Genomic DNA, 16,138 nt, shown 5'->3' with positions numbered 1-16,138 from the left:
TCCCTCATCAGGGTGTCAGGATCCTACAGTATCTGGACGACATGCTGATCCTGGCAAATTCCACAGAAATTCTCCTCCGTCATCAGGATCTGACAGTCCAGTTTCTGACAGCCCACGGGTGGCTCATCATCTGGAAGAAATCTTCCCTGGTCCTTGCTCAGAGCATGGTGCACCTGGGGGCGTTGTTGGACACTCACAACCAGCGGTTGTTCTTGTCTCAGGAGAAGGTCCTGAACCTTCAGAACAGAATTCAATGCTTCCTCTCTCGCCCACAAGTGTCGGCGATGCAAGTACAAGGTCTCATGGTGTCTGCTTTCGACATGGTGGAGTACGCTCAATTTAATTCCCACCTTTTCAGAGATTGATTCTTGCAAAGTGGGATGACCTGCATCACCGGATCAGGTCTCGCATGATCTCGTTGTTCTTGGAGGTTCGTCGGTCACTGAGCTGGTGGCTCCAGGACCAACAATTGAGCAGGGGTCGTCCCTTCTGGATCTCCAGCTGGGTACTTCTGACGACGGATGCCAGTCTGAAGGGTTGGGGCACGGTGTTGGAGCCACACTCCCTTCAGAGTCGGTGGACCAAGGAGGAGTCTCTCCTCCCAATAAACATTCTGGAATTGCGGGCGGTGTTCAATGCTCTGAACCTGTCCCAGCAACTGATACAGAACAGGCCTGTTCAGGTACAGTCGGACAACGCCACCACGGTTGCGTACATAAATCATCAAGGCGTCACTTGCAGCCACATGGTAATGAGGGAAGTGTCTGCCAGCCATATCGGCTGTGTTCATTTCGGGGGTCCTAAACTGGGAAGCGGACTTTCTCAGTCGTCAGGCCGTACACGCCGGAGAGTGGAGCCTCCATCCAGAAGTATTTCAACTCCTAGTGGACAAGTGGGGCCTACCAGACATAGACCTGATGGCGTCTTGACACAATCACAAGGTTCCAGTCTTCAGAACAAAGAGAAGGGATCCTCAAGCAGCGTTCGTGGACGCACTGGCAATTCCATGGAACTTTCAGCTGCCATACGTGTTCCCTCCGGTGTCACTTCTGCCCAGGGTGATAAGAAAGTTCAAGCAAAAAGGAGGAATACTACTTCTCATCGCTCCAGCATGGCCCAGACTGCATTGGTTCTCAGACCTGCAGGGTCTCTCGATAGAGCGTCCCCTTTTCTACTTCCGCAACGCCCAGACCTCCTCGTTCAGGGCCCTTGTGTATACCAGGATTTGGCCCGGCTGGCTTTGACGGCGTGCCTCTTGAAGCTTCAGTTCTGAGGGCCAAAGGATTTTCTGAGGCGGTTATTCAAACCATGTTGAAGGCCCGGAAACCGGCTTCTGCTCGGAATTATCATAGGGTCTGGAATTCTTACTTTTCTTGGTGCGCAGCTAACAATCATGACGCTAACAAGTTTAGTACGGCCAAACTTTTGGCCTTCCTGCAACAGGGCCTGTACTTGGGTCTTCGTCTGGCCTCCCTCAAGGTTCATATTTCTGCCTTGTCGGTTTGGTTTCAGAGAAAAATTGCTACTCTGCTTGATGTTCATACATTCACTCAGGGTGTTTTGCGGATGCAACCTCCCTATGTCCCGCCTGTGGCTCCTTGGGATTTGTCGGTGGTTCTGGAGGCCTTGCAAGAGTCTCCGTTTGAACCTCTTGAATCTGTGGACCTTAAGTAGCTTACTCTTAAGGTTTTATTTTTGCTGGCTATTGCCTCTGCTAGACGGGTTTCAGATTTGGGTGTCTTATCCTGTGGGTGTCTTATCCTGTCGGTCTCCCTTTCTGATTTTTCGCTGTGATCGGGCGATTCTTCGGACACGCCCTGGTTATCTACCTAAGGTGGTGTGTTCTTTCCACCTTAACCAAGAGATTGTGGTTCCGGCCTTTATCTCTCCTGAAATTTCATCCAAAGAGCGGTCTATGGATGTGGTACGGGCTCTCCATCTCTATGTGAAGAGGACAGCTTCCATTCGGAAGTCTGATTCTTTCTTTGTCCTTTTTGGTTTTCACAAACGTGGCTGAACTGCGAATAAGCAGACCCTGGCCAGATGGATTAGAATGGTGATTGCACATGCTTATATACAGGCTGGCCTTCCAGCTCCTGCTACCATCAAAGACCATTCTGCTTGGTCCATCGGAACCTTCTTGGGTGGCCCGCCGTGGTGCGAACCTTGAACAATTGTGCAAGGCGGCTACGTGGTCCTCAGTGAACACGTTCATAAGGTTCTATGCCTTCGATACTTCCGCCTCCCAGGATGCTTCCTTTGGACGCTGGGTTATTATGCCCACTACAGTGCGTCCCCTCCCATGAGGTACTGCTTTAGGACATCCCTGATGTTATCCCTGTGGAAACCAGTGTACCCCGCTGCAGAAAACGAGATTTATGGTAAGAACTTACCGTTGTTAAATCTCTTTCTGCGAGGTACACTGGGTTCCACAGGGCGCCCACCCTGACGCACTTAGCTTCTTTGGGTTTGTATGGCATTAGCCGCTGATACCTTCTCCTGTCATGAGAATGTGGCATACGTGGCTACTAACGGTTGTCGTCTCTTTTGCCTGCTACTGCATTGGACTGGTTAACTAAACTGAGCTCCTGTGCACGGAGGCGGGGTTATAGAGGAGGCGGCGCTGAGCATCTTGGGAACAGTCAAAGCTTTAGCCTGTTGGTGCCTCGGATCAAGATCCTACTCTACACCCAATGTTATCCCTGTGGAACCCAGTGTACCTCGCAGAAAGAGATTTAACAACGGCAAGTTCTTACCATAAATCTCCTTTTTTTACTACTCACCCTTATAATCCCCATTATTAATTAGCACCATTGTCATCAAATAATTCCATTCATGTGCATTAACCTCCTAAATACTGTACCTTCCTCAGTCTTCTAAAAAAAAATCCTTCATCATAATTAACCCAAATAAAACATTAACACCCTTACCCCCTTATTCTTAATATTATCTGCCAACAGCAGCAGCTATGTTGTGTGGCTGGGAGGTCTGCAAATGTGCACTTGAGTGGGATTGCTTTTCTGCACATGCACACAAATCAATAAGTTGGCTTCTAGGGAGTGCATCGGCTACAGCACCTTGAAGACCGGAAGGGCTGCTGTAATAACGGGAGTGGCTTCCCATTGGCACTGCTTTCTGCTGTGATGTAAACTCCTCCCCCTGGCACTACGTGTGATTATCAGAAAGTGCTTCCAATGGGAAGCCACTGCCAGGCAGTTTTTGGGGTGGAGAATGTTATTGAGGGGGGGCTACAGCCTTCTTTGAAAACTTTCACTGTTACCAACATAATTATAACCATCGCCCCTCTACCCTAACTTAACAGTTGTCTTGCAGCCACAGCATTCAAGCAAGCAATAAAGCCAGGTGCTGCTGAGTAGGGAGAGGAGCTGGCAGAGACGGGGGCTGTGCTGCGTGTTGCTGCAGAGCATGGTACCTGGAAGAAGATAAGGGTATAGTTCTGACTGCACTCTATGGGGTATATTCAATTAGTGCCGAATTTTCCGACAGTCACCCATGCCCTTTCGTTGTTTTTTGTTTGTTTTTTGTCGAATCAGCATGAGCGAAAAACAGACCCAAAAACTGTCAAACACCCGCAAATTCGACAAAACGTGGATTGGCGGCAAATTCGCGTTTTTGCCTGTGCAGATTTTTCAACCAATGTAAAGTCGACCTAAAAACGGACGAAAAGTGCAGTTTTTTTACTAGTCAAAAAAAAAAAAGTCACTAATTGAATACCTCCCTATGCCCACTTCCCTGTTTAAATGTTTTTTCCTTTCATTTATCACAGGGTTAGCCAACTTCTTGCACTCTAGCTGCTGTGGAACTACAAATCCGAGCATGCTGTGCCACAGTTTTGCTGTTATGGAATATTAAAACTGTGGCAGTGCATACTGAGATGTGTAGTTCCACAGCAGCTGCCTAGCACTGTTCTACCTGGCAGCTGGAGCCCAGCTACGCTAAGAATTGTAGGCACTGCACAGGTCACCAACATAGATGTACCCAACCTGCTTTTGCCTTTTAAATTATCGCCGCTCCAAAATTATGCGAATGAATCCAAATAAGATGCCTATCTCTTTCTTTAACTGGGCCATGGTCACCCTGGCACCCAATTTTACTGTGGAACGCACCACAGCAATGTTGTCCTCTGTGATGACAGACACAGGTTGCTCGCATCACTCCTAGGGGCAGATGTATTAAACCAGGAGAAGTGATAAAGAAGTGATTAGTGGAAGGTGATAAATCACCAGCCAATCAGCTCCTGTAATTTTTCAAACCCATAATGACTGTCTGGTGCGTTATCACCTTCCACTTATCACTGCTTCATCACTTCTCAAGGCTTAATACATCTGCCCGCTAGTCTTCCAGGGACCAGCTCCCGCAACTAAATTCTGTAAAACCATTCAAACACTGTGATTCAGGATGATGCTTCCTCCCCAAAAGCAGCTCCCAGTTGAACAAAACCCTCCTGCTGTTGCAGACCACTGTTGTAGTGGTAGAAGATTATGGCTCTCCAGTGGCCTCAGCTGAGCTCCATAATGAGTTTGTGAAGGAAGTGAACATGCTGACGTCTTCGGTGTGCAGTGCTGCTTATATACGTCTCTGGGTCTTGACACTTCACAAGAACTTTAGTTAGAGATTACAGTTTACAACCAGAAAATAAGATTTTACTTACCGGTAAATCTATTTCTCGTAGTCCGTAGTGGATGCTGGGGACTCCGTAAGGACCATGGGGAATAGACGGGCTCCGCAGGAGACATGGGCACTTTAACAAAGAATTTAGATTCTGGTGTGCTCTGGCTCCTCCCTCTATGTCCCTCCTCCAGACCTCAGTTAGAGAAACTGTGCCGGAAGAGCTGACAGTACAAGGAAAGGATTTTGGGAATCCAGGGCAAGACTCGTACCAGTCACACCAATCACACCGTATAACTTGTGATAACTTTACCCAGTTAACAGTATGAACAACAACAGAGCATCAGATCAACCCTGATGCAACTACAGGTTGAGTCTCCCTTATCCAAAATGCTTGGCACCAGAGGTATTTTGGATATGGGATTTTTCCGTATTTTGGAATAATTGCATACCATAATGAGATATCATGGTGATAGGACCTAAATCTAAGCACAGAATGCATTTATGTTACATATATACCTTATACACACAGCCTGAAGGTAATTTTAGCCAATATTTTTTATAACTTTGTGCATTAAAAAAAGTGTGTCTACATTTACACAATTCATTTATGTTTCATGTACACCTTATACACACAGCCTGAAGGTCATTTAATACAATATTTTTAATAACTTTGTGTATTAAACAAAGTTTGCGTACATTGAGCCATCAAAAAACAAAGGTTTCACTATCTCACTCTCACTCAAAAAAGTCCGTATTTCGGAATATTCCGTATTTCGGAATATTTGGATATGGGATACTCAACCTGTATAACATAACCCTTTTTTAGGCAATAACTATATACAAGCATTGCAGAAGAAGTCCGCACTTGGGACGGGCGCCCAGCATCCACTACGGACTACGAGAAATAGATTTACCGGTAAGTAAAATCTTATTTTCTCTAACGTCCTAGTGGATGCTGGGGACTCCGTAAGGACCATGGGGATTATACCAAAGCTCCCAAACGGGCGGGAGAGTGCGGATGACTGCAGCACCGAATGAGCAAACACAAGGTCCTCCTCAGCCAGGGTATCAAACTTGTAGAACTTTGCAAAGGTGTTTGAACCTGACCAAGTAGCTGTAATGCCGAGACCCCTCGGGCAGCCGCCCAAGAAGAGCCCAACTTCCTAGTGGAATGGGCCTTAACTGATTTTGGCAGCGGCAATCCAGCCGCAGAATGAGCCTGCTGAATCGTATTACAGATCCAGCGAGCAATAGTCTGCTTTGAAGCAGGAGCACCAAGCTTGTTGGAAGCATACAGGATAAACAAAGACTCTGTTTTCCTGACCCTAGCAGTTCTGGCTAAATAAACCTTCAAAGCCCTGACCACATCAAGTAACTCGGAATCCTCCAAGTCAGTAGTAGCCACCAGCACCACAATAGGTTGGTTTATATGAAAGGATGAAACCACTTTCAGCAGAAATTGTGGGCGGGTCCGCAATTCTGCTCTATCCGCATGGAAAACCAGATAGGAGCTTTTATGTGACAAAGCCGCCAATTCTGACACACGCCTAGCCGAAGCCAAGGCTAGTAGTATGACCACCTTCCACGTGAGATATTTTAATTCCACCGTTTTGAGTGGTTCACACCAGTGTGATTTCAGGAAACTCAACACCACGTTAAGATCCCAAGGTGCCACTGGAGGCACAAAAGGGGGCTGAATATGCAGCACTCCCTTTACAAACGTATGAACTTCAGGCAGAGAAGCCAGTTCTTTTTTAAAGAAAATGGATAGGGCCGAAATCTGGACCTTAATGGAACCCAATTTTAGGCCCCAAGTAACTCCCGTTTGTAGGAAGTGAAGGAAACGGCCCAGATGGAATTCTTCCGTAGGAGCATCCCTGGCCTCACACCAAGAAACATATCTTCGCCATATACGGTGACAATGTTTTGCTGTTACTTCCTTCCTAGTCTTTATCAGCGTAGGGATAACCTTTAACCGAAATACCTTTTTCTGCTAGGATCCGGCGTTCAACCGCCATGCCGTCAAACCCAGCCGCGGTAAGTCTTGGAACAGACAGAGCCCCTGTTGCAAGTCCTGTCTTACAGGCAGAGGCCACGGGTCCTCTGTGAGCATTTCTTGCAGATCTGGATACCAAGTCCTTCTTGGCCAATCCGGAACAATGAGTATTGTTCTCACTCCTCTTTTTCTTATGATTCTGAGCACCTTGGGTATGAGAGGAAGAGGAGGAAATACATAGACCGACTGGAACACCCACAGCTATCGCCTGAGGGTCTCTTGACCTGGCGCAATACTTCTGTAGCTTTTTGTTGAGGCGGGATGCCATCATGTCTACCTGTGGCAGTTCCCACCGACTTGCAAACTGCGTGAAGACTTCTTGATGAAGTCCCCCCTCTCCCGGGTGGAGGTCGTGTCTGCTGAGGAAGTCTGCTTCCCAGTTGTCCACTCCCAGAATGAACACTGCTGACAGTGCGCTTACGTGATTCTCCGCCCAGCGAAGAATTCTGGTGGCTTCTACCATCGCCACCCTGCTCCTTGTGCCGCCTTGGCAGTTTACATGAGCCACTGCTGTGATGTTGTCTGACTGAATCAGAACCGGTTGGTCGCGAAGCAGGGACTCCGCTTGACATAGGGCGTTGTATATGGCCCTTAGTTCCAGGATGTTGATGTGAAGGCAAGTCTCCTGACTTGACCACAGACCTTGGAAATTTCTTCCCTGTGTGACTGCCCCCCACCCTTGGAGGCTTGCATCTTTGGTCACCAGGACCCAGTCCTGAATGCCGAATCTGCGGCCCTCCAGAAGGTGTGCACTCTGTAGCCACCACAGGAGAGACACCCTGGCCCTGGGGGATAGGGTGATTAACCGATGCATCTGAAGATGTGATCCGGACCAATTGTCCAGTAGATCCCATTTAAAGGTCCTCGCATGGAACCTGCCGAAGGGAATGGCCTCATATGATGCCACCATCCTTCCCAGGACTCGAGTGCAGTGATGCACTGACACCTGTTTTGGTTTTAATAGATTCCTGACCAGTGTAATGAGCTCCTGAGCTCTCTCTTTTGGGAGATAAACCCTTTTCTGGTCTGTGTCTAGGATCATGCCTAGGAAAGGCAGATGAGCCGTAGGAACCAACTGCGACTTTGGAATATATAGAATCCAGCCGTGTTGCTGTTACACTTCCAGAGAAAGTGATACGCTGTTCAGCAACTGCTCTCTTGATCTCGCTTTTATGAGGAGATCGTACAAGTACGGGATAATTGTGAGACCTTGCTTCCGCAGGAGCACCATCATTTCCGCCATTACCTTGGTGAATATTCTCGGGGCCGTGGAGAGACCAAACGGCAACGTCTGAGATTGGTAATGACAATCCTGTACCGCAAATCTGAGGTACGCCTGATGAGGTGGATAAATGGGGACATGAAGGTATGCCTCCTTTATGTCCAGAGACCCCATAAAATCTCCCCCTTTCAGGCTTGCGATGACCGCTCTTAGCGATTCCATCTTGAACTTGAACCTTTTCAGGTATATGTTCAGGGATTTTAAATTCAATATGGGTCTGACCGAACCGTCCGGTTTCGGGACTACAACATGGTCGAATAATGACCCCCTCCTTGTTGAAGGGGGGGAGCCTTGACCACCACCTGTTGAAGATACAATTTGTGAATTGCAGTTAACACTATTTCCCTCACGTGGGGGGAAGCCGGCAGGGCCGTCGGTGAGGGGGCATCTCCTCAAAGTCCAGCATGTATCCGTGAGACACAATATCTATTGCCCAGGGATCCAACAGGGAGTGAACCCACTTGTGGCTGAACTTACGAAGACGTGCCCCCACCGGGCCTAGCTCCGCCTGTGGAGCCCCAGCGACATGCGGTGGATTTTGTAGAGGCTGGGGAGGACTTCTGTTCCTGGGAACTAGCTGTGTTGTGCAGCTTCTTTCCTTGCCTCTGGCAAGAAAGGACGCACCTCGGACTTTCTTGTTTCTTTGTGTTCGAAAAGCTGCATTTGATAATGTCGTGCTTTCCTAGGCTGTGCAGGAATATAAGGCAAAATATCAGAATTACCAGCTATAGCTGTGGAGACCAGGTCCGAGATACCTTCTCCACACAATCCTCAGCCTTCCATATGCCTCTTAAGTCGGCATCACCTGTCCATTGCATATTCTACAGGACACGTCAAGCAGAAATCGACATAGCATTGACTCTAGAACCCAGTAGACTAATGTCTCTTTGGGCATGTCTCTAAAGACAGCATCTTTAATATATATATATCTCTATATATATATATATATATATATATATATATATATATATATATAGTCCCAGAAGAATGTATATATATATACATACTAGGGTCTCAATTTCTGCTGATAAGGTACCTGTGCACGCTGCCACAGCGCTATAAACCCATGCCGACACCATCGCCGGTCTGAGTAGTGTACCAGAATGTGCACGTTATCTGCAGGATCCCTGAGGATAGCTGTTAAGTCAGGGCTACCTTTTGGGCAAACGTGACACCCTAGGGGAAGATTCCCATCGTATCCTGGCCCTAGTAGGGAAAGGATACTCCCTGAGAATTCTTTGTGGGAAACTGCAGTCTGTTGCCTGGAGATTCCCGCTCTTTTTCATCCTGGGAGGAGGGAAATTTACCTCGGCTTTCTTCCCCTTAAACATGTGTACCCTTGTGTCAGGGACAGATGAGTCATCATTGATATGCAAATCATCTTAAATTACAATAATCATATATTGAATACTTTTCTGCCATTTTGGCTGTAACTTTGCATTATCGTAGTCGACACTGGAGTCAGACTCCGTGTCGATATCAGTGTCTATTATTTTGGATAGTGATCATTGCGAGACTCTGAAGGTCTCTGCGACATAGGGACAGACATGGGTAGATTCCCTGTCTGTTCTCTAATCTTTTGTGCAATAAATTCACCTTAGCACTTAATTACACATATCCAAACAGGTGTCGGCGTTGTCGACGGAGACACCCTCACACACACATTTGCTCCATCTCCTCCTTAGGGGAGCCTTTTACCTCAGACATGTCGACACACACGTACCGACACACCACACACTCAGGGAATGCTCATCTGAAGACAATTCCCCCATAAGGCCCTTTGGAGAGACAGAGAGAGAGTATGCCAGCACACACCCCAGCGCTATTAACCCAGGAATAACACAGTAACTTAATGTTAATCCAGTAGCTGCTGTTTATATTGATTTTTGCGCCTAATTATGTGCCCCCCCCCCTCTCTTTTTACCCTCTTCTCTGCTGGGGAGAGGCTGGGGAGCTTCCTCTCAGCGGTGCTGTGGAGAAAAACATGGCGCTGGTGAGTGCTGAGGAAGAAGCCCCGCCCCCTCGACGGCGGGCTTCTGTCCCGCTTAAATATAAATTTACTTGGCGGGGGCTCATACATATATACAGTGCCCAACTGTATATATGCTAACTTTTGCCAAAGAAGTCCCAATTGCTGCCCAGGGCGCCCCCCCCCCCCCCTGCGCCCTGCACCCTTACAGTGACCGGAGTATGTGAGGTGTGTGTGGGAGCAATGGCGCACAGCTGCAGTGCTGTGCGCTACCTCAGTGAAGACAGGAGTCTTCTGCCGCCGATTTCGAAGTCGTCTTGCTTCTTATGCTCACCCGGCTTCTGTCTTCCGGCTCTGCGAGGGGGACGGCGGCGCGGCTCTGGGATCGGACGACGAGGGTGAGATCCTGTGTACGATCCCTCTGGAGCTAATGGTGTCCAGTAGCCTAAGAAGCAGGACCTATCTTCAGAGAGTAGGGCTGCTTCTCTCCCCTCAGTCCCACGATGCAGGGAGTCTGTTGCCAGCAGAGCTCCCTGAAAATAAAAAACCTAACAAAATACTTTCTTACAGCAAGCTCAGGAGAGCTCACTGAACAGCACCCAGCTCGTCCGGGCACAGATTCAAACTGAGGTCTGGAGGAGGGACATAGAGGGAGGAGCCAGAGCACACCAGAATCTAAATTCTTTCTTAAAGTGCCCATGTCTACTGCGGAGCCCGTCTATTCCCCATGGTCCTTACGGAGTCCCCAGCATCCACTAGGACGTTAGAGAAATATTGTGTCTACTTTACCTATGCACTGCACATCCGGAAACGTAATACATACACCTCATTTACTAAGCATTGATTAAATATTTCTATTTACAAGAGCCGGGGGGGGGGGGAGGGGGAGCGGGTGCTAATTTTCTCGCTGGACACAAGACTGGGGAGGGAGACTGTCCGCTTTGCCAGAACTGCCCTGAGTTGCTTTAAAAACTTTTTGGTGCGCTGTACTCGGGCCCTTCTCAGCTCTCGATGGCCATGCTCTAATTGCTGCTTGTCAAGCCCGACCCGATCCATTCTGCCCCCACTCCCGTCGTAGCTGGCTGAGGCCTGTGGAGCTAGGTCTGTCCCATATTCCTTGCGCTGTGCATAAATTAAGGAGACTGGACAGACCGTATGAAATTATATTATTAAACAGTCAGCAAATAAGTAACAATAAACTCCTTCAAATCTTGCCCATATAATAGAAATAGGATTTTGTTACGGTATAGGCGTGTTATTTTTTTGTATATTATTTTGCTCCTTTTCATCTCTAGCTCGCCTATAAAAAGCAGTAATTCACTTTATTTTTATCGACTTGTTCAATGGCCACGCAGTCTGGTTCCAGCTAAATGCACAGTTGTGTTGTCTCTGATCTCACTCACTCAGTCCCACTTGTATGACAAATTGTCTGGGGAGAGGGGTGATGGCGTAAACTACTCACCTAGTTCTATGGAGCTCGCAGAGTCTGCAACACCTCAGTAGCACAGTGTACGTCTACTCCCTATGGCAGTGTCACTGTTTAAATGTCAAGGCTGATATACAGGTCCTGAAAAAATACAACCTTCTCTTAAACGATTACAGAAGTTTCCATTAATTCAGATTTGATTTAGGAGTTTTATGCCAGACATGACACATCCATTTTTTTTTTTCATATCTGCTTCTTCCAGAAAGAAATAATTGCCTCATTAATATATACTGAACATTTACAGTTTCTCAATGTGTGGTATGCTACTGACTTGCCATTCGTGCATGCTGTCTGTGCCAGAGACTGAGGTAAAGTCATTGTTTTGTTTTTAACCACTTTTCAGCCATGATCTGCGTTTTTGTGTTTTTTTTTCTTCCACATACATATTTTTACCTTTTTTCCATATTAATTTATTTATCTTGCTGCCTTTTTGTTTTCATTAGTGCATTGGGTTAGTGGAGTAAGGAATGGCTCATTGCCACAATGATATCACTCTTTTCCAGTATTGATGTCACTGCATTGCACTAGCCAAGTACTAATAATTCCACCAGCCCTGAACCCTTTTTACAGGCATGCGTTTGATAGGTAAGGAAAGAGACTGTCTCTGTAATGATGGGTGTCTATGAAACATGTGTATTCATTAATAGTTATTTATATAGCACGCACACATCTATTTGCAGATAATATTCCAGTCATTAACATCAGTCCCTGCTACATAGGAGCTTACAATCTGTCTTCCCTATCACATGGACACACACACTAGGATTAATTTTTCATCAGAAGCCAAGTAACCTACCAGTATGTTTTTAGAGTGTTTAACCACTTGCTTGGCATGGTCTCACCAGATGTGACCATGTCTGCAAGTGCTCTATCTGACCTGGTCGCACAGGATGCGACCAGTCAGATAGAGAGTGTTAGCAGCGGCAGGGAAGAGAAACTTCCCTCCGCTGCTGCCGTCAGAGGGACCGGAAGGTCCCTCTGCCTCCCTGCACTCTCCCCCACTGATTGCTGTGCTGCCGATCACTGCTGATCGGTCAGCACGGGAGAATCCCCCCCCTTCCCCCCCCTTCCTCCACCAGCTGCAGACAATGGCAGCCGCTGGGGAGTGTAAATGAACCCTCCCAAGCCACCCCCAGCAGACCCCCCTGTATACCTGCAGGCTCTCCCGGCTTTCAAAATGAACGCTCCGATGGTCACGATGTTCCCGATTGATGTTTGAAAAAATATTATTATTATTTTTTGAAATCATAAAAAGATATATATTTTTTTTAACTAAAATCATTTGGGATAGGGTTAAATTCATGTTCTTCACCTAATTCACTCATTAAAAAAAGCAACAATTTCGGAGCGGTTTTTGGCGAAATAAATAGTCAGTTAAGTGGTTAAGGAAACCGGAGGAACCCACACAAATACAGGGAGAACATACAAACTCCCAACAGAGGAATACAGACGAAATACCGATGTCCGGGATGCCGACGGTTACATGACCAACAGTAGCATCCTGGCAGTGAAGATACTGACAGCAGGCTGGGTAAGTATTTTTACCCTACCCTAATCCTTGGGGGTGGTGCTATGGATAACCCTCCGGGAGGTGGTGGCTGGGGTTAACCCTAGATGTTTGTGGCTATGGCTAACTACCCCACCAGTACCTCAACCTACCCACACTAGTGCTTATCTCTAAGCCACCCCCACCCACCCCCTGGCCATAACCCTGAACCCCGATACTCACCTTCGGGGATGTTGGCTGTCTATGATCTGGTGCCGGTCTCCTTAGTGGTATTGGATTCTGGTGTTGGTCACATGACCGCCGTGATGGTGAGTACAGCCTCCCACAGATAGTGCCTTGTGCAGAAATGGCACTTAGTGCTTTAAGACAGTAATACTAACTACCATGCCAACTGTGCTAATCAACCTTTTATTAGTTCTTTCACCCCTTGGAGACCTTGGGAATGACAAGTCTGGCCACCTTCAGTGGCGCACCCAGGGGGGGTTTCCGAGCACACAGAAACCCCCCTCCAGCAAAAAAAAATAATTTTTTATTTTATTTTTATTTTTAGCTGCATGAGTATTATTAATGGCTGTCTAGCGTCCTCTGCAGCCTGCTGTCTTCCTGGTGGCACTTGTAAGTGCTTAATAAAAGTTTACTTTATTTTAATTATAGTAAATACATATCCATGCGCATACATATATACACATGTATGCATGTATGTATATATATATACATACATACATATAAACACACACACACATATGAGATATATATACACATGTGTATACTGTATACAGTAGACGTGTACTGTATGTATATATATATATATATATATATATGTATGCGTTTAATATATATATATATATATATATATATATATACACACATATATATGTGTATATACGGTATATATATATATATATATATATGTGTGTGTAGATATGTATGTATATATATATATATATATATATATATATATATATGTGTGGATCGGCACTCCCACTGATGGCCACAGTAAGCACCGGTGCCCTCTTGAAACAAATACTTACAAATACGGAAAGGAGGAAGCTGCACTCTGCGTCTTTAAAAAGGCAGGTCCTGTAGATGTGTTGTTGAATACACTTTTTGCCTGTTCCTCCTTTCCATATTTGTGTATTATATATATATATATATATATATATATATATACACACACACACTAGTTTTACGGACCCAGCATATACTGGGTCACCTCAGTCCCCACCCCCGTGATTGGCTCCGCCTCCACCCAGTTCTGGAAACCCCCCATGCAAATCCTGCGTTTGCCACTGACCTTCAGTGACATCGTATTTGGCACAATTTTGGCTACAGTTAAAATGAACTTTGTAGTATTGGGCTCCTCTTCTCACCTCCCACATATCCTTGCAGCTCTCCGAAAACTGAACCCCTTGTTCTACAGTACACATGCCCTGCTAGTTAATGTGACCGTTCTCTAGTGTTAGGAGACAGTTTATTTTTCCCACCAGGCTGTTTATTTTAGAGAAAATGTAAAGTAGCCAGCAGCAGACACTGATCCTTTGAGTTGGGGGCCGGGGCCTCTCTCGGTTTGAACTCTTTGTGCCCTTCAGGAGATTTTGCTGGCTTTATTACAGATCCCAATCACAGGCTAAGCCAAATCTATAACCTCAAGCATGCGGTTCTGAATTGTAGGATTTGTAGTGGCCCCTTTTTTTTGCTATGGAATGCTATTAACTCCTTTGCAACCACGTGTTTCTAGAAATCATCCCATGGCGTTGCTTTGTAAGCACTATAAAGAGCGAAACGATTAAATTGTATGTTGGAGGTAAAGAGGGACCCTCGTTTGTGGGCACAGCTATACTGAATTACACGGTGAGGTCAGATTTTAGTTGACATATAGCTCATATCGGCTTATTAGCAAAGATACGTTAACGCATACAGATCTTACGCCTGTGTTGTGCAGGGCTAAACCCTGCCGGAGCTTTCACAAGGACTTAAGGGAGCCAGTGTCTCGATGCAGCCATCTGTGTAGCAAGGACCTCTGTATAAGAGGGAGACAAGTAGAAGCAGGGTATTGGCGTACAGCAGAATATATAAGGCAGAAAAGAAAGGCTGACTGTAAAATAAACATTGACATTTTGTTTTTAAGGTCCTCTCCCGTTGAAAGAGCACCTGTCACTTACATACAATGGAGGCAGTATCTTGTGGCATTTAACCAGTTTACATAAGAAAACTGACAATTAAGCCAGTGCCTTCTGAATTCTGGATATGTAGTGCATTCAACAACATGTCATTAGTTCCTAGTTAACTTATAGGCTACTAGTTAACTTCCAAAACATCTGCCTCTATTCAGGGACGTGCAGTCAGGGGAGGCAGTGCCTCCCCTGTGATTAATTATTACAATCATACAATGAAGATACTTATGACACATAGTCTGTGTCATAAGTATCTTCTTTATTTAATTGTAATAATTTGATGCATGTAAATGCATTTGGGAGGCACTGATAGCAGTGCCTCCCGTGGATAATGAGAACGGGGCAGAGCGGGGGGCGGGGCCAAGCACTGGGCTGTATAAGCCCATTCAAATAGATAGGGAAAGCGGCACTGAAAGAAGTGCCTCGCTGACAGGGACACCACCCCCATGTCAGCGAGGCACCTGTGATTGGGCAGCGGATCAAGTGCTGGATCTGCTGCCCAATCACCCACGCGACGCTGGAGGCGGAAGAGGCGGCGGGACCCGGCAGCTGTGACCGGCGTTGGAGTGTCGGGGCTGAAGCAGGAGTGAGGGGTGAGTTAGTTTTCTATTTGTTTTGTGTAAAATGTCCCCGCAGTGCTCACCTCTACACTGGGCCTGCCGCCTCCAGATCCCATCCGTCTCTGCAGCCGTCCGCCTCCATATCCCGTCTGTACAGCCTCCGCTCAGACTGCTTGTTGTTGCCAGGCGTCCCGTTACTAAGCAACGGGCCAGAGCGACAAGTGAGCCTCTCTCTTGTGCGGCTGTTCTCTCTCTCTCTCTCTCTCTCTCTCTTTTGTGCGGCTGTTCTCTCTCTCTCTCTGTAACTGCTTATTTTCATTCACTGTTACAGGTACCCGTATTGGATTCTGATTCTGCTGGACAAGTGGACGTGATTCTCGGCGTGGGATGTAGGTAAGTAATCTCTCATTTTTTACAGGTCCGCTATAGGATTCTACTGGACAAGTGGACGTGATTCTCGGCGTGGGATGTA

The 16,138-nt window shown here is 46.7% G+C and overlaps 1 long non-coding RNA gene across 1 annotated transcript in view; it reads right to left on the bottom strand.

Moving 5' to 3' along the window:
• Positions 1–15,873, bottom strand: part of LOC135058141 (uncharacterized) — a 44,560-nt gene extending 28,687 nt beyond the window's left edge. The window contains exons 1-2 of the long non-coding RNA XR_010244633.1: positions 15,750–15,873; positions 14,860–14,952 (exon numbers count right to left, since the gene is read on the bottom strand). This is a non-coding gene — a long non-coding RNA (uncharacterized LOC135058141). The remainder of the gene's footprint in view (positions 1–14,859; positions 14,953–15,749) is intronic.
• Between the last annotated feature and the right edge of the window lie 265 nt (positions 15,874–16,138).

This window comes from Pseudophryne corroboree, chromosome 3 (genome assembly GCF_028390025.1).
Source record: "Pseudophryne corroboree isolate aPseCor3 chromosome 3, aPseCor3.hap2, whole genome shotgun sequence".
Lineage (NCBI taxonomy): Eukaryota > Metazoa > Chordata > Amphibia > Anura > Myobatrachidae > Pseudophryne > Pseudophryne corroboree.
Note: the sequence above shows the minus strand (reverse complement) of the source record. Positions and strands in the feature narration are given on the sequence as shown.